Source organism: Pan troglodytes, chromosome 23, assembly GCF_028858775.2.
Source record: "Pan troglodytes isolate AG18354 chromosome 23, NHGRI_mPanTro3-v2.0_pri, whole genome shotgun sequence".
Taxonomy (NCBI): Eukaryota; Metazoa; Chordata; class Mammalia; order Primates; family Hominidae; genus Pan; species Pan troglodytes.
Genome location: NC_086016.1, coordinates 55,412,294 through 55,435,067, shown reverse-complemented (window position 1 = coordinate 55,435,067; position 22,774 = coordinate 55,412,294).

The window sequence follows — 22,774 nt, the reverse complement described above, 5'->3', positions numbered from 1 at the left end:
ACACCGCCATCTGTATAAACATGGAAATACTTACAAAGTTATCTGTATAAACATGGAAATATCTACTCGGCCATCTGTGTATAGATGGAAATATCAGCACCGCCATTTGTTCAAACATGGAATTATGTACACCGCTATCTCTGTAAACATGGAAATATCTGAACTGCCATCTGTACAAACATGGAAATACCTATACAGTCATCTGTATAAACATGGAAATATCTACAATGCCATCTGTATACACATGGAAATATCTACACTGCCATCTGAATAAACCTGTAAATATCTACACTGATATCTCTATAAACATGGAAATATCTACACCGCCATCTCTATAAACATGAAAATATCTACACTGCCATCTCCATAAACATGGAAGTAACTACTCCGCCATCTGTATAAACATGGAAACATGTACACCGCCATCTGTGTGAATAAGGAAATATCTACAATGCCATCTGTATAAAGATATAAATATCTGCACCGCGAGCAGTATAAACATGGAAATATCTACATCGCTATCTGTATAAACGTGGAAATACCAACACCGCTATCGGTATAAACATGGAAATATCTACAACGCCACCTATATAAACATGGAAATATCTACACCCCTATGTCTATAAACATGGAAATATCTACACCGCTATCTGTATAAACATGGAAATACCAATACAGTCATCTGTGTAAACATGGAAATATCTACACCACCATCTGTATAAACATGGAAATATCTACAATGCCATCTGTATACACATGGAAATACCTACACGGCAATCTGTGTATAGATGGAAACTTCAACACCGCCATCTGTACAAACATGGAAATATCTACACCGCTATCTGTATAAACATGGAAATATCTACACCGCTATCTGTATAAAGATGGAAATATCTACACCGCGATCTGTATAAACATGGAAATAACTACACCGCGATCTGTATAAACATGGAAATACCTTCACCACGATCTGTATAAACATGGAAATATGTACAGAGCTGTCTGTATAAACATGGTATTATCTACACCACCATCTATATAAACATGGAAATATCTACACCGCCATCGGTATAAACATGGAAATATCTACAATGCCATCTGTAGAAAGATGGAAATATTTACACCGCAATCTGTGTAAACATGGAAATATCTACACCGATATCTGTAAAAACATGGAAATATCTACACCCCTATTTGTATAAACATGGAAATATCCACACCGCTCTCTCTATAAACATGGAAAAATGAACACCGCTATCTCTATGAACATGGAATTATCTACACCGCCATCTACATATCCATGGAAATATCTGCACCGCCATCTGTATAAACATGGAAATATCTACACGGTCATCTGTGTATAGATGGAAATATCAACACCGCCATCTGTACAAACATGGAAATATCTGCACCGCTATCTGTATAAACATGGAAATATCTACACCGTGGTCTGTATAAACATGGAAATAACTACACCGCTATCTGTATAAACATCGAAATATCTACACCGCTATCTTTATAAACATGGAAATTTCTACACTGTTATCTGTATAAATATGGAAATATCTACACCGCTATCTCTATAAACATGGAAATATCTACACCGCCATCTGTATAAACATGGAAATACCAATACAGTCATCTGTGTAAACATGGAAATATCTACACCACCATCTGTATAAACTTGGAAATATCTACAATGCCATCTGTATACACATGGAAATACCTACACAGCAATCTGTGTATAGATGGAAACATCAACACTGCCATCTGTACAAACATGGAAATATCTACACTGCTATCTCTATAAACATGGAAATATCTACACTGCGGTCTGTATAAACATGGAAATATCTACACCGTTATCTGTATAAACATGGAAATATCTACACCACGATCTGAATAAACATGGAAATATATACACCGCTATCTGTATAAACATGAAAATATCTTCACCGCTATCTCTATAAACATGTAAATATCTACAAAGCCATCTGTATAAACATGGAAATACCTACACAGTCATGTGTAGGAACATGGAAATATCTACACTGCCATCTGTATAAACATAGAAATATCTACACAGCCCTCTGTATAAATATGGAAATATCTGCATAGGCATCTGTGTAAACATGGAAATATCTGCACCACTATCTATATGAACATGGAAATACCTACACCGCTGTCTCTATAAACATGGAAATATGTACACCGCTATGTGTATAAACATGGAAATATCTCCACTGCTGGCTGTATAAACATGGAAATATCTCCACCGTTATCTGTTTAAACATGGAAATATCTACAGCGCCATCTCTATAAACATTGAAATATCTACACTGCCATCTGTAAAAACATGGAAATGTCTACATAGTCATCTGAATAAACACGGAAATATCTACACCACCATCTGTATAAACTTGGAAATACCTACAATACCATCTGTATACACATGGAAATATCTACACAGACATCTGTATAAATATGGAAATACCTACACGGCCATCTGTATAAACATGGAAATATCTACACTGCCATTTGTAGAAAGATGGAAATATGTACACCGCTATCTCTATAAATATGGAAATATCTACACCACCATCTGTATAAACTTGGAAATACCTACAATACCATCTGTATACACATGGAAATATCTACACAGACATCTGTATAAATATGGAAATATCTTCACGGCCATCTGTATAAACATGGAAATATCTACACTGCCATTTGTAGAAAGATGGAAATATGTACACCGCTATATCTATAAATATGGAACTATCTACACCGCCATCTCTATAAACATGAAAATATCTACACTGCCATCTCCATAAAGATGGAAGTATCTACTCCATCATGTGTATAAACACGGAAATATCTACACCACCATCTGTGTAAACATGGAAATATCTACACCGCTATCTGTATAAACGTGGAAATACCAACACTGCTATCGGTATAAACATGGAAATATCTACACCGCTGTCTCTATAAACGTGGAAATTTCTACTCCGTTATCTGTATAAATATGGATATATCTACACCGCTATCTCTATAAACATGGAAATATCTACACCGCCATCTGTATAAACATGGAAATACCAATACAGTCATCTGTGTAAACATGGAAATATCTACACCACTATCTGTATATACATGGAAATATCTACAATGCCATCTGTAGACACATGGAAATACCTACACGGCAACCTGTGTATAGATGGAAACATCAAGACTTCCATCTGTACATACATGGAAATATCTACACTGCTATCTCTATAAACATGGAAATATCTACAATGCCATCTGTATACACATGGAAATACCTACACGGCAATCTGTGTATAGATGGAAACATCAACACCGCCATCTGTACAAACATGGAAATATCTACACTGCTATCTCTATAAACATGGAAATATCTACACTGCGGTCTGTATAAACAGGGAAATATCTACACCGGTATCTGTATAAACATGGAAATATCTACACCACGATCTGTATAAACATGGAAATATATACACCGCTATCTGTATAAACATGGAAATATCTGCACCGCTATCTCTATAAACATGGAAATATCTACAAAGCCATCTGTATAAACATGGAAATACCTACACAGTCATGTGTAGGAATATGGAAATATCTACACTGACATCTGTATAAACATAGAAATATCTACACAGCCCTCTGTATAAATATGGAAATATCTGCATAGGCATCTGTGTAAACATGGAAATATCTGCACCGCTATCTGTATAAACATGGAAATACCTACACCGCTGTCTCTATAAACAAGGAAATATGTACACCGCTATGTGTATAAACATGGAAATATGTCCACTGCTGTCTGTATAAACATGGAAATATCTCTGCCGTTATCTGTTTAAACATGGAAATATCTACAGCGCCATCTCTATAAACATTGAAATATCTACACTGCCATCTGTAAAAACATGGAAATATCTACAGAGTCATCTGAATAAACATGGAAATATCTACACCACCATCTGTATAAACTTGGAAATACCTACAATTCCATCTGTATACACATGGAAATATCTACACAGACATCTGTATAAATATGGAAATATGTACACGGCCATCTGTAGAAAGATGGAAATATGTACACCGCTATCTCTATAAATATGGAAATATCTACACCGCCATCTCTATAAACATGAAAATATCTACAATGCCATCTCCATAAAGACGGAAGTATCTACTCCATCATGTGTATAAACACGGAAATATCTACACCACCATCTGTGTAAACATGGAAATATCTACACCGCTATCTGTATAAACATGGAAATAACTACACCGCCATCTGCATGCCCATGGAAATATCTACGCCGGCATCTGTATAAACATGGAAATATCTACTCGGCCATCTGTGTATAGATGGAAATATCAGCACCGCCATCTGTACAAACATGGAAATATCTACACCGCTATCTCTATAAACATGGAAATATCTGAACTGCCATCTGTAAAAACATGGAAATACCTATACAGTCATCTGTATAAACATGGAAATATCTACAATGCCATCTGTATACACATGGAAATATCTACAGAGCCAACTGTATAAACATTTAAATATCTACACTGATATCTGTATAAACATTTAAATATCTACACCGCCATCTCTATAAACATGAAAATATCTACTCTGCCATCTCCATAAACATGGAAGTAACTACTCCACCATCTGTATAAACATGGAAACATCTACACCGCCATCTGTGTGAATAAGGAAATATCTACAATGCCATCTGTATAAAGATATAAATATCTGCACCGCGAGCTGTATAAACATGGAAATATCTACATCGCTATCTGTATAAACATGGAAATAACAACACCGCTATCGGTATAAACATGGAAATATCTACAACGCCATCTATATAAACATGGAAATAACTACACCCCTATGTCTATAAACATGGAAATACCTACACCGCTATCTCTATAAACATGGAAATATCTACACCGCTATCTGTATAAACATGGAAATATCTACACCGCTATCTGTATAAACCTGGAAATATCTACACCGCGATCTGTATAAACATGGAAATATCTACACCGCGATCTGTATAAACATGGAAATACCTTCACCACGATCTGTATAAACATGGAAATATCTACACAGCTATCTGTATAAACATGGTAATATATACACCACGATCTATATAAACATGGAAATATCTACACCGCCATCGGTATAAACATGGAAATATCTACAATGCCATCTGTAGAAAGATGGACATATTTACACCGCAATCTGTGTAAACATGGAAATATCTACACCGATATCTGTAAAAACGTGGAAATATCTACACCCCTATTTGTATAAACATGGAAATATCCACACCGCTCTCTCTATAATCATGGAAAAATCAACACCGCTATCTCTAGGAACATGGAAATATCTACACCGCCATCTCAATAAACATGGAAATATCTACACCACGATCAGTATAAACATGGAAATATCTACACCGCTATCTGTATAAACATGGAAATAACTCCACTGCTATCTCTATAAACATCGAAATATCTACACCGCCATCTGTATAAACATGGAAATACTTACAAAGTCATCTGTATAAACATGGAAATATCTACACCGCCATCTGTATAAACATGGAAATATCTACACAGCCTTGTGTATATACATGGAAATATCTACACCGCTATCTGTATAAACATGGAAATATCTACACCGCGGTCTGTATAAACATGGAAATATCTACACCGCTATCTGTATAAACATGGAAATATCTACACCGCTATGTCTATAAACATGGAAATATCTACACCGTGATCTGTATAAACATGGAAATATTTACACCGCTATCTGTATAAACATGGAAATTTCTACACCGTTATCTGTATAAATATGGAAATATCTACACCGCTGTCTCTATAAACATTGAAATATCTACACCGCCATCTGTATAAACATGGAAATACCAATACAGTCATCTGTGTAAACATGGAAATATCTACACCACCATCTGTACAAACATGGAAATATCTACAATCCATCTGTATACACATGGAAATACCTACACGGCAATCTGTGTATAGATGGAAACTTCAACACCGCCATCTGTACAAACATGGAAATATCTACACAGCTATCTCTATAAACATGGAAATATCTACACTGCGGTCTGTATAAACATGGAAATATCTACACCGGTATCTGTATAAACATGGAAATATCTACACCACGATCTGTATAAACATGGAAATATATACACCGCTATCTGTATAAACATGGAATTATCTGCACCGCTATCTCTATATACATGGAAATATCTACAAAGCCATCTGTATAAACATGGAAATACCTACACAGTCATGTGTAGGAACATGGAAATATCTACACTGCCATCTGTATAAACATAGAAATATCTACACAGCCCTCTGTATAAATATGGAAATATCTGCATAGGCATCTGTGTAAACATGGAAATATCTGCACCGCTATCTGTATAAACATGGAAATACCTACACCGCTGTCTCTATAAACATGGAAATATGTACACCGCTTTGTGTATAAACATGGAAATATCTCCACTGCTGTCTGTATAAACATGGAAATATCTCCACCGTTATCTGTTTAAACATGGAAATATCTACAGCGCCATCTCTATAAACATTGAAATATCTACACTGCCATCTGTAAAAACATGGAAATATCTACAGAGTCATCTGAATACACTTGGAAATATCTACACCACCATCTGTATAAACTTGGAAATACCTACAATTCCATCTGTATACACATGGAAATATCTACACAGACATCTGTATAAATATGGAAATATCTACACGGCCATCTCTATAAACATGGAAATATCTACACTGCCATCTGTAGAAAGATGGAAATATGTACACCGCTATCTCTATAAATATGGAAATATCAACACCGCCATCTCTATAAACATGAAAATATCTACACTGCCATCTCCATAAAGATGGAAGTATCTACTCCATCATGTGTATAAACACGGAAATATCTACACCACCATCTGTGTAAACATGGAAATATCTACACCGCTATCTGTATAAACATGGAAATAACTACACCGCCATCTGCATGTCCATGGAAATATCTACGCCGCCATCTGTATAAACATGGAAATATCTACTCGGCCATCTGTGTATAGATGGAAATATCAGCACCGCCGTTTGTACAAACATGGAATTATATACACCGCTATCTCTGTAAACATGGAAATATCTGAACTGCCATCTGTAAAAACATGGAAATACCTATACAGTCATCTGTATAAACATGGAAACATCTACAATGCCATCTGTATACACATGGAAATATCTACACTGCCATCTGTATAAACATGTAAATATCTACACTGATATCTCTATAAACATGGAAATATCTACACCGCCATCTCTATAAACATGAAAATATCTACACTGCCATCTCCATAAACATGGAAGTAACTACTCCGCCATCTGTATAAACATGGAAACATCTACACCGCCATCTGTGTGAATAAGGAAATATCTACAATGCCATCGGTATACAGATATAAATATCTGCACCGCGAGCAGTATAAACATGGAAATATCTACATCGCTATCTGTATAAACGTGGAAATACCAACACCGCTTTCAGTATAAACATGGAAATATCTACAACGCCATCTATATAAACATGGAAATATCTACACCCCTATGTCTATAAACATGGAAGTACCTACACCGCTATCTCTATAAACATGGAAATATCTACACCGCTATCTGTATAAACATGGAAATACCTTCACCACGATCTGTATAAACATGGAAATATCTACACAGCTATCTGTATAAACATGGTAATATCTACACCACCATCTATATAAACATGGAAATACCTACACCGCCATCAGTATAAACATGGAAATATCTACAATGCCATCTGTAGAAAGATGGCAATATTTACACCGCAATCTGTGTAAACATGGAAATATCTACACCGATATCTGTAAAAACATGGAAATATCTACACCCCTATTTGTATAAACATGGAAATATCCACACCGCTCTCTCTATAAACATGGAAAAATCAACACCGCTATCTCTATGAACATGGAAATATCTACACCGCCATCTCTATAAACATGGAAATATCTACACCACGATCAGTATAAACATGGAAATATCTACACCGCTATCTGTATAAACATGGAAATAACTCCATTGCTATCTCTATAAACATCGAAATATCTACACCGCCATCTCTATAAACATGGAAATACTTACAAAGTTATCTGTATAAACATGGAAATATTTACACCGCTATCTGTATAAACATGGAAATTTCTACACCGTTATCTGTATAAATATGGAAATATCTACACCGCTGTCTCTATAAACATTGAAATATCTACACCGCCATCTGTATAAACATGGAAATACCAATACAGTCATCTGTGTAAACATGGAAATATCTACACCACCATCTGTACAAACATGGAAATATCTACAATCCATCTGTATACACATGGAAATACCTACACGGCAATCTGTGTATAGATGGAAACTTCAACACCGCCATCTGTACAAACATGGAAATATCTACACAGCTATCTCTATAAACATGGAAATATCTACACTGCGGTCTGTATAAACATGGAAATATCTACACCGGTATCTGTATAAACGTGGAAAATCTACACCACGATCTGTATAAACATGGAAATATATACACCGCTATCTGTATAAACATGGAAATATCTGCACCGCTATCTCTATAAACATGGAAATATCTACAAAGCCATCTGTATAAACATGGAAATACCTACACAGTCATGTGTAGGAATATGGAAATATCTACACTGACATCTGTATAAACATAGAAATATCTACACAGCCCTCTGTATAAATATGGAAATATCTGCATAGGCATCTGTGTAAACATGGAAATATCTGCACCGCTATCTGTATAAACATGGAAATACCTACACCGCTGTCTCTATAAACAAGGAAATATGTACACCGCTATGTGTATAAACATGGAAATATGTCCACTGCTGTCTGTATAAACATGGAAATATCTCTGCCGTTATCTGTTTAAACATGGAAATATCTACAGCGCCATCTCTATAAACATTGAAATATCTACACTGCCATCTGTAAAAACATGGAAATATCTACAGAGTCATCTGAATAAACATGGAAATATCTACACCACCATCTGTATAAACTTGGAAATACCTACAATTCCATCTGTATACACATGGAAATATCTACACAGACATCTGTATAAATATGGAAATATGTACACGGCCATCTGTAGAAAGATGGAAATATGTACACCGCTATCTCTATAAATATGGAAATATCTACACCGCCATCTCTATAAACATGAAAATATCTACAATGCCATCTCCATAAAGACGGAAGTATCTACTCCATCATGTGTATAAACACGGAAATATCTACACCACCATCTGTGTAAACATGGAAATATCTACACCGCTATCTGTATAAACATGGAAATAACTACACCGCCATCTGCATGCCCATGGAAATATCTACGCCGGCATCTGTATAAACATGGAAATATCTACTCGGCCATCTGTGTATAGATGGAAATATCAGCACCGCCATCTGTACAAACATGGAAATATCTACACCGCTATCTCTATAAACATGGAAATATCTGAACTGCCATCTGTAAAAACATGGAAATACCTATACAGTCATCTGTATAAACATGGAAATATCTACAATGCCATCTGTATACACATGGAAATATCTACAGAGCCAACTGTATAAACATTTAAATATCTACACTGATATCTGTATAAACATTTAAATATCTACACCGCCATCTCTATAAACATGAAAATATCTACTCTGCCATCTCCATAAACATGGAAGTAACTACTCCACCATCTGTATAAACATGGAAACATCTACACCGCCATCTGTGTGAATAAGGAAATATCTACAATGCCATCTGTATAAAGATATAAATATCTGCACCGCGAGCTGTATAAACATGGAAATATCTACATCGCTATCTGTATAAACATGGAAATAACAACACCGCTATCGGTATAAACATGGAAATATCTACAACGCCATCTATATAAACATGGAAATAACTACACCCCTATGTCTATAAACATGGAAATACCTACACCGCTATCTCTATAAACATGGAAATATCTACACCGCTATCTGTATAAACATGGAAATATCTACACCGCTATCTGTATAAACCTGGAAATATCTACACCGCGATCTGTATAAACATGGAAATATCTACACCGCGATCTGTATAAACATGGAAATACCTTCACCACGATCTGTATAAACATGGAAATATCTACACAGCTATCTGTATAAACATGGTAATATATACACCACGATCTATATAAACATGGAAATATCTACACCGCCATCGGTATAAACATGGAAATATCTACAATGCCATCTGTAGAAAGATGGACATATTTACACCGCAATCTGTGTAAACATGGAAATATCTACACCGATATCTGTAAAAACGTGGAAATATCTACACCCCTATTTGTATAAACATGGAAATATCCACACCGCTCTCTCTATAATCATGGAAAAATCAACACCGCTATCTCTAGGAACATGGAAATATCTACACCGCCATCTCAATAAACATGGAAATATCTACACCACGATCAGTATAAACATGGAAATATCTACACCGCTATCTGTATAAACATGGAAATAACTCCACTGCTATCTCTATAAACATCGAAATATCTACACCGCCATCTGTATAAACATGGAAATACTTACAAAGTCATCTGTATAAACATGGAAATATCTACACCGCCATCTGTATAAACATGGAAATATCTACACAGCCTTGTGTATATACATGGAAATATCTACACCGCTATCTGTATAAACATGGAAATATCTACACCGCGGTCTGTATAAACATGGAAATATCTACACCGCTATCTGTATAAACATGGAAATATCTACACCGCTATGTCTATAAACATGGAAATATCTACACCGTGATCTGTATAAACATGGAAATATTTACACCGCTATCTGTATAAACATGGAAATTTCTACACCGTTATCTGTATAAATATGGAAATATCTACACCGCTGTCTCTATAAACATTGAAATATCTACACCGCCATCTGTATAAACATGGAAATACCAATACAGTCATCTGTGTAAACATGGAAATATCTACACCACCATCTGTACAAACATGGAAATATCTACAATCCATCTGTATACACATGGAAATACCTACACGGCAATCTGTGTATAGATGGAAACTTCAACACCGCCATCTGTACAAACATGGAAATATCTACACAGCTATCTCTATAAACATGGAAATATCTACACTGCGGTCTGTATAAACATGGAAATATCTACACCGGTATCTGTATAAACATGGAAATATCTACACCACGATCTGTATAAACATGGAAATATATACACCGCTATCTGTATAAACATGGAATTATCTGCACCGCTATCTCTATATACATGGAAATATCTACAAAGCCATCTGTATAAACATGGAAATACCTACACAGTCATGTGTAGGAACATGGAAATATCTACACTGCCATCTGTATAAACATAGAAATATCTACACAGCCCTCTGTATAAATATGGAAATATCTGCATAGGCATCTGTGTAAACATGGAAATATCTGCACCGCTATCTGTATAAACATGGAAATACCTACACCGCTGTCTCTATAAACATGGAAATATGTACACCGCTTTGTGTATAAACATGGAAGTATCTCCACTGCTGTCTGTATAAACATGGAAATATCTCCACCGTTATCTGTTTAAACATGGAAATATCTACAGCGCCATCTCTATAAACATTGAAATATCTACACTGCCATCTGTAAAAACATGGAAATATCTACAGAGTCATCTGAATACACTTGGAAATATCTACACCACCATCTGTATAAACTTGGAAATACCTACAATTCCATCTGTATACACATGGAAATATCTACACAGACATCTGTATAAATATGGAAATATCTACACGGCCATCTCTATAAACATGGAAATATCTACACTGCCATCTGTAGAAAGATGGAAATATGTACACCGCTATCTCTATAAATATGGAAATATCAACACCGCCATCTCTATAAACATGAAAATATCTACACTGCCATCTCCATAAAGATGGAAGTATCTACTCCATCATGTGTATAAACACGGAAATATCTACACCACCATCTGTGTAAACATGGAAATATCTACACCGCTATCTGTATAAACATGGAAATAACTACACCGCCATCTGCATGTCCATGGAAATATCTACGCCGCCATCTGTATAAACATGGAAATATCTACTCGGCCATCTGTGTATAGATGGAAATATCAGCACCGCCGTTTGTACAAACATGGAATTATATACACCGCTATCTCTGTAAACATGGAAATATCTGAACTGCCATCTGTAAAAACATGGAAATACCTATACAGTCATCTGTATAAACATGGAAACATCTACAATGCCATCTGTATACACATGGAAATATCTACACTGCCATCTGTATAAACATGTAAATATCTACACTGATATCTCTATAAACATGGAAATATCTACACCGCCATCTCTATAAACATGAAAATATCTACACTGCCATCTCCATAAACATGGAAGTAACTACTCCGCCATCTGTATAAACATGGAAACATCTACACCGCCATCTGTGTGAATAAGGAAATATCTACAATGCCATCTGTATACAGATATAAATATCTGCACCGCGAGCAGTATAAACATGGAAATATCTACATCGCTATCTGTATAAACGTGGAAATACCAACACCGCTTTCAGTATAAACATGGAAATATCTACAACGCCATCTATATAAACATGGAAATATCTACACCCCTATGTCTATAAACATGGAAGTACCTACACCGCTATCTCTATAAACATGGAAATATCTACACCGCTATCTGTATAAACATGGAAATACCTTCACCACGATCTGTATAAACATGGAAATATCTACACAGCTATCTGTATAAACATGGTAATATCTACACCACCATCTATATAAACATGGAAATACCTACACCGCCATCAGTATAAACATGGAAATATCTACAATGCCATCTGTAGAAAGATGGCAATATTTACACCGCAATCTGTGTAAACATGGAAATATCTACACCGATATCTGTAAAAACATGGAAATATCTACACCCCTATTTGTATAAACATGGAAATATCCACACCGCTCTCTCTATAAACATGGAAAAATCAACACCGCTATCTCTATGAACATGGAAATATCTACACCGCCATCTCTATAAACATGGAAATATCTACACCACGATCAGTATAAACATGGAAATATCTACACCGCTATCTGTATAAACATGGAAATAACTCCATTGCTATCTCTATAAACATCGAAATATCTACACCGCCATCTCTATAAACATGGAAATACTTACAAAGTTATCTGTATAAACATGGAAATATTTACACCGCTATCTGTATAAACATGGAAATTTCTACACCGTTATCTGTATAAATATGGAAATATCTACACCGCTGTCTCTATAAACATTGAAATATCTACACCGCCATCTGTATAAACATGGAAATACCAATACAGTCATCTGTGTAAACATGGAAATATCTACACCACCATCTGTACAAACATGGAAATATCTACAATCCATCTGTATACACATGGAAATACCTACACGGCAATCTGTGTATAGATGGAAACTTCAACACCGCCATCTGTACAAACATGGAAATATCTACACAGCTATCTCTATAAACATGGAAATATCTACACTGCGGTCTGTATAAACATGGAAATATCTACACCGGTATCTGTATAAACATGGAAATATCTACACCACGATCTGTATAAACATGGAAATATATACACCGCTATCTGTATAAACATGGAATTATCTGCACCGCTATCTCTATATACATGGAAATATCTACAAAGCCATCTGTATAAACATGGAAATACCTACACAGTCATGTGTAGGAACATGGAAATATCTACACTGCCATCTGTATAAACATAGAAATATCTACACAGCCCTCTGTATAAATATGGAAATATCTGCATAGGCATCTGTGTAAACATGGAAATATCTGCACCGCTATCTGTATAAACATGGAAATACCTACACCGCTGTCTCTATAAACATGGAAATATGTACACCGCTTTGTGTATAAACATGGAAATATCTCCACTGCTGTCTGTATAAACATGGAAATATCTCCACCCTTATCTGTTTAAACATGGAAATATCTACAGCGCCATCTCTATAAACATTGAAATATCTACACTGCCATCTGTAAAAACATGGAAATATCTACAGAGTCATCTGAATACACTTGGAAATATCTACACCACCATCTGTATAAACTTGGAAATACCTACAATTCCATCTGTATACACATGGAAATATCTACACAGACATCTGTATAAATATGGAAATATCTACACGGCCATCTCTATAAACATGGAAATATCTACACTGCCATCTGTAGAAAGATGGAAATATGTACACCGCTATCTCTATAAATATGGAAATATCAACACCGCCATCTCTATAAACATGAAAATATCTACACTGCCATCTCCATAAAGATGGAAGTATCTACTCCATCATGTGTATAAACACGGAAATATCTACACCACCATCTGTGTAAACATGGAAATATCTACACCGCTATCTGTATAAACATGGAAATAACTACACCGCCATCTGCATGTCCATGGAAATATCTACGCCGCCATCTGTATAAACATGGAAATATCTACTCGGCCATCTGTGTATAGATGGAAATATCAGCACCGCCGTTTGTACAAACATGGAATTATATACACCGCTATCTCTGTAAACATGGAAATATCTGAACTGCCATCTGTAAAAACATGGAAATACCTATACAGTCATCTGTATAAACATGGAAACATCTACAATGCCATCTGTATACACATGGAAATATCTACACTGCCATCTGTATAAACATGTAAATATCTACACTGATATCTCTATAAACATGGAAATATCTACACCGCCATCTCTATAAACATGAAAATATCTACACTGCCATCTCCATAAACATGGAAGTAACTACTCCGCCATCTGTATAAACATGGAAACATCTACACCGCCATCTGTGTGAATAAGGAAATATCTACAATGCCATCGGTATACAGATATAAATATCTGCACCGCGAGCAGTATAAACATGGAAATATCTACATCGCTATCTGTATAAACGTGGAAATACCAACACCGCTTTCAGTATAAACATGGAAATATCTACAACGCCATCTATATAAACATGGAAATATCTACACCCCTATGTCTATAAACATGGAAGTACCTACACCGCTATCTCTATAAACATGGAAATATCTACACCGCTATCTGTATAAACATGGAAATATCTACACCGCTATCTGTATAAACATGGAAATATCTACACCGCGATCTGTATAAACATGGAAATATCTACACCGCTATCTGTATAAACATGGAAATATCTACACCGCTATCTGTATAAACATGGAAATATCTACACCGCGATCTGTATAAACATGGAAATATCTACACCGTGATCTGTATAAACCTGGAAATACCTTCACCACGATCTGTATAAACATGGAAATATCTACACAGCTATCTGTATAAACATGGTAATATCTACACCACCATCTATATAAACATGGAAATATCTACACCGCCATCGGTATAAACATGGAAATATCTACAATGCCATCTGTAGAAAGATGGAAATATTTACACCGCAATCTGTGTAAACATGGAAATATCTACACCGATATCTGTAAAAACATGGAAATATCTACACCCCTATTTGTATAAACATGGAAATATCCACACCGCTCTCTCTATAAACATGGAAAAATCAACACCGCTATCTCTATGAACATGGAAATATCTACACCGCCATCTCTATAAACATGGAAATATCTACACCACGGTCAGTATAAACATGGAAATATCTACACCGCTATCTGTATAAACATGGAAATAACTCCATTGCTATCTATATAAACATCGAAATATCTACAACGCCATCTGTATAAACATGGAAATACTTACAAAGTTATCTGTATAAACATGGAAATATCTACACCGCCATCTGTATAAACATGGAAATATCTACACAGCCATGTGTATATACATGGAAATATCTACACCGCTATCTATATAAATATGGAAATAACTACACCGTTCTCTGTATAAACATGGAAATATCTACACCGCCATCTACATATCCATGGAAATATCTGCACCGCCATCTGTATAAACATGGAAATATCTACACGGTCATCTGTGTAGAGATGGAAATATCAACACCGCCATCTGTACAAACATGGAAATATCTGCACCGCTATCTGTATAAACATGGAAATATCTACTCCGCTATCTGCATAAATATGGAAATATCTACACCGCTATCTCTATAAACATGGAAATGTCAACACCGCTATCTGTATAAACATGGAAATATCTAAATGGCTATCCCTAAAAACATGGAAATATCAACACCGCCATCTCTATAAACATGAAAATATCTACACTGCCATCTCCATAAAGATGGAAGTATCTACTCCATCATGTGTATAAACACGGAAATATCTACACCACCATCTGTGTAAACATGGAAATATCTGCACCGCTATCTGTATAAACATGGAAATAACTCCATTGCTATCTCTATAAACATCGAAATATCTACACCGCCATCTGTATAAACATGGAAATACTTACAAAGTTATCTGTATAAACATGGAAATATCTACACCGCCATCTGTATAAACATGGAAATATCTACACAGCCATGTGTATATACATGGAAATAACTACACCGCTATCTATATAAACATGGAAATAACTACACCGCTCTCTGTATAAACATGGAAATATCTACACCGCCATCTACATATCCATGGAAATATCTGCACCGCCATCTGTATAAACATGGAAATATCTACACGGTCATCTGTGTATAGATGGAAATATCAACACCGCCATCTGTACAAACATGGAAATATCTGCACCGCTATCTGTATAAACATGGAAATATCTACACCGCGGTCTGTATAAACATGCCAATATCTACACCGCTATCTGTGTAAACATGGAAATATCTACACCGCTATCTCTATAAACATGGAAATATCTACACCGCCATCTACATATCCATGGAAATATCTGCACCGCCATCTGTATAAACATGGAAATATCTACACGGTCATCTGTGTATAGATGGAAATATCAACACCGCCATCTGTACAAACATGGAAATATCTGCACCGCTATCTGTATAAACATGGAAATATCTACACCGCGGTCTGTATAAACATGGCAATATCTACACCGCTATCTGTATAAACATGGAAATATCTACACCGCTATCTCTATAAACATGGAAATATCTACACCGTGATCTGTATAAACATGGAAATATTTACACCGCTATCTGTATAAACATGGAAATTTCTACACCGTTATCTGTATAAACACGGAAATATCTACACCGCTATCTGTATAAACATTGAAATATCTACACCGACATCTGTATAAACATGGAAATACCAATACAGTCATCTGTGTAAACATGGAAATATCTACACCACCATCTGTATAAACATGGAAATATCTACAATGCCGTCTGTATACACATGGAAATACCTACACGGCAATCTGTGTATAGATGGAAACATCAACACCGCCATCTGTACATACATGGAAATATCTACACTGCTATCTCTATAAACATGGAAATATCTACACTGCGGTCTGTATAAACATGGAAATATCTACACCGGTATCTGTATAAACATGGAAATATCTACACCACGATCTGTATAAACATGGAAATATATACACCGCTATCTCTATAAACATGGAAATATCTACAAAGCCATCTGTATAAACATGGAAATACCTACACAGTCATGTGTAGGAACATGGAAATATCCACACTGCCATCTGTATAAACATAGAAATATCTACACAGCCCTCTGTATAAATATGGAAATATCTGCATAGGCATCTGTGTAAACATGGAAGTATCTGCACCGCTATCTGTATAAACATGGAAATACCTACACCGCTGTCCCTATAAACATGGAAATATGTACACCGCTATGTGTATAAACATGGAAATATGTCCACTGCTGTCTGTATAAACATGGAAATATCTCCGCCGTTATCTGTTTAAACATGGAAATATCTACAGCGCCATCTCTATAAACATTGAAATATCTACACTGCCATCTGTAAAAACATGGAAATATCTACAGAGTCATCTGAATACACATGGAAATATCTACACCACCATCTGTATAAACTTGGAAATACCTACAATTCCATCTGTATACACATGGAAATATCTACACAGACATCTGTATAAATATGGAAATATGTACACGGCCATCTGTAGAAAGATGGAAATATGTACACCGCTATCTCTATAAATATGGAAATATCTACACCGCCATCTCTATAAACATGAAAATATCTACACTGCCATCTCCATAAAGATGGAAGTATCTACTCCATCATGTGTATAAACACGGAAATATCTACACCACCATCTGTGTAAACATGGAAATATCTACACCGCTATCTGTATAAACATGGAAATAACTACACCGCCATCTGCATGTCCATGGAAATATCTACGCCGCCATCTGTATAAACATGGAAATATCTACTCGGCCATCTGTGTATAGATGGAAATATCAGCACCGCCATTTGTACAAACATGGAATTATGTACACCGATATCTCTATAAACATGGAAATATCTGAACTGCCATCTGTAAAAACATGGAAATACCTATACAGTCATCTGTATAAACATGGAAATATCTACAATGCCATCTGTATACACATGGAAATATCTACACTGCCATCTGTATAAACATGTAAATATCTACACTGATATCTCTATAAACATGGAAATATCTACACCGCCATCTCTATAAACATGAAAATATCTACACTGCCATCTCCATAAACATGAAAATATCTACACTGCCATCTCCATAAACATGGAAGTAACTACTCCGCCATCTGTATAAACATGGAAACATCTACACCGCCATCTGTGTGAATAAGGAAATATCTACAATGCCATCGGTATACAGATATAAATATCTGCACCGCGAGCAGTATAAACATGGAAATATCTACATCGCTATCTGTATAAACGTGGAAATACCAACACCGCTTTCAGTATAAACATGGAAATATCTACAACGCCATCTATATAAACATGGAAATATCTACACCCCTATGTCTATAAACATGGAAGTACCTACACCGCTATCTCTATAAACATGGAAATATCTACACCGCTATCTGTATAAACATGGAAATATCTACACCGCTATCTGTATAAACATGGAAATATCTACACCGCGATCTGTATAAACATGGAAATATCTACACCGTGATCTGTATAAACCTGGAAATACCTTCACCACGATCTGTATAAACATGGAAATATCTACACAGCTATCTGTATAAACATGGTAATATCTACACCACCATCTATATAAACATGGAAATATCTACACCGCCATCGGTATAAACATGGAAATATCTACAATGCCATCTGTAGAAAGATGGAAATATTTACACCGCAATCTGTGTAAACATGGAAATATCTACACCGATATCTGTAAAAACATGGAAATATCTACACCCCTATTTGTATAAACATGGAAATATCCACACCGCTCTCTCTATAAACATGGAAAAATCAACACCGCTATCTCTATGAACATGGAAATATCTACACCGCCATCTCTATAAACATGGAAATATCTACACCACGGTCAGTATAAACATGGAAATATCTACACCGCTATCTGTATAAACATGGAAATAACTCCATTGCTATCTATATAAACATCGAAATATCTACAACGCCATCTGTATAAACATGGAAATACTTACAAAGTTATCTGTATAAACATGGAAATATCTACACCGCCATCTGTATAAACATGGAAATATCTACACAGCCATGTGTATATACATGGAAATATCTACACCGCTATCTATATAAATATGGAAATAACTACACCGCTCTCTGTATAAACATGGAAATATCTACACCGCCATCTACATATCCATGGAAATATCTGCACCGCCATCTGTATAAACATGGAAATATCTACACGGTCATCTGTGTAGAGATGGAAATATCAACACCGCCATCTGTACAAACATGGAAATATCTGCACCGCTATCTGTATAAACATGGAAATATCTACTCCGCTATCTGCATAAATATGGAAATATCTACACCGCTATCTCTATAAACATGGAAATGTCAACACCGCTATCTGTATAAACATGGAAATATCTAAATGGCTATCCCTAAAAACATGGAAATATCAACACCGCCATCTCTATAAACATGAAAATATCTACACTGCCATCTCCATAAAGATGGAAGTATCTACTCCATCATGTGTATAAACACGGAAATATCTACACCACCATCTGTGTAAACATGGAAATATCTACACCGCTATCTGTATAAACATGGAAATAACTCCATTGCTATCTCTATAAACATCGAAATATCTACACCGCCATCTGTATAAACATGGAAATACTTACAAAGTTATCTGTATAAACATGGAAATATCTACACCGCCATCTGTATAAACATGGAAATATCTACACAGCCATGTGTATATACATGGAAATAACTACACCGCTATCTATATAAACATGGAAATAACTACACCGCTCTCTGTATAAACATGGAAATATCTACACCGCCATCTACATATCCATGGAAATATCTGCACCGCCATCTGTATAAACATGGAAATATCTACACGGTCATCTGTGTATAGATGGAAATATCAACACCGCCATCTGTACAAACATGGAAATATCTGCACCGCTATCTGTATAAACATGGAAATATCTACACCGCGGTCTGTATAAACATGGCAATATCTACACCGCTATCTGTGTAAACATGGAAATATCTACACCGCTATCTCTATAAACATGGAAATATCTACACCGCCATCTACATATCCATGGAAATATCTGCACCGCCATCTGTATAAACATGGAAATATCTACACGGTCATCTGTGTATAGATGGAAATATCAACACCGCCATCTGTACAAACATGGAAATATCTGCACCGCTATCTGTATAAACATGGAAATATCTACACCGCGGTCTGTATAAACATGGCAATATCTACACCGCTATCTGTATAAACATGGAAATATCTACACCGCTATCTCTATAAACATGGAAATATCTACACCGTGATCTGTATAAACATGGAAATATTTACACCGCTATCTGTATAAACATGGAAATTTCTACACCGTTATCTGTATAAACACGGAAATATCTACACCGCTATCTGTATAAACATTGAAATATCTACACCGACATCTGTATAAACATGGAAATACCAATACAGTCATCTGTGTAAACATGGAAATATCTACACCACCATCTGTATAAACATGGAAATATCTACAATGCCGTCTGTATACACATGGAAATACCTACACGGCAATCTGTGTATAGATGGAAACATCAACACCGCCATCTGTACATACATGGAAATATCTACACTGCTATCTCTATAAACATGGAAATATCTACACTGCGGTCTGTATAAACATGGAAATATCTACACCGGTATCTGTATAAACATGGAAATATCTACACCACGATCTGTATAAACATGGAAATATATACACCGCTATCTCTATAAACATGGAAATATCTACAAAGCCATCTGTATAAACATGGAAATACCTACACAGTCATGTGTAGGAACATGGAAATATCCACACTGCCATCTGTATAAACATAGAAATATCTACACAGCCCTCTGTATAAATATGGAAATATCTGCATAGGCATCTGTGTAAACATGGAAGTATCTGCACCGCTATCTGTATAAACATGGAAATACCTACACCGCTGTCCCTATAAACATGGAAATATGTACACCGCTATGTGTATAAACATGGAAATATGTCCACTGCTGTCTGTATAAACATGGAAATATCTCCGCCGTTATCTGTTTAAACATGGAAATATCTACAGCGCCATCTCTATAAACATTGAAATATCTACACTGCCATCTGTAAAAACATGGAAATATCTACAGAGTCATCTGAATACACATGGAAATATCTACACCACCATCTGTATAAACTTGGAAATACCTACAATTCCATCTGTATACACATGGAAATATCTACACAGACATCTGTATAAATATGGAAATATGTACACGGCCATCTGTAGAAAGATGGAAATATGTACACCGCTATCTCTATAAATATGGAAATATCTACACCGCCATCTCTATAAACATGAAAATATCTACACTGCCATCTCCATAAAGATGGAAGTATCTACTCCATCATGTGTATAAACACGGAAATATCTACACCACCATCTGTGTAAACATGGAAATATCTACACCGCTATCTGTATAAACATGGAAATAACTACACCGCCATCTGCATGTCCATGGAAATATCTACGCCGCCATCTGTATAAACATGGAAATATCTACTCGGCCATCTGTGTATAGATGGAAATATCAGCACCGCCATTTGTACAAACATGGAATTATGTACACCGATATCTCTATAAACATGGAAATATCTGAACTGCCATCTGTAAAAACATGGAAA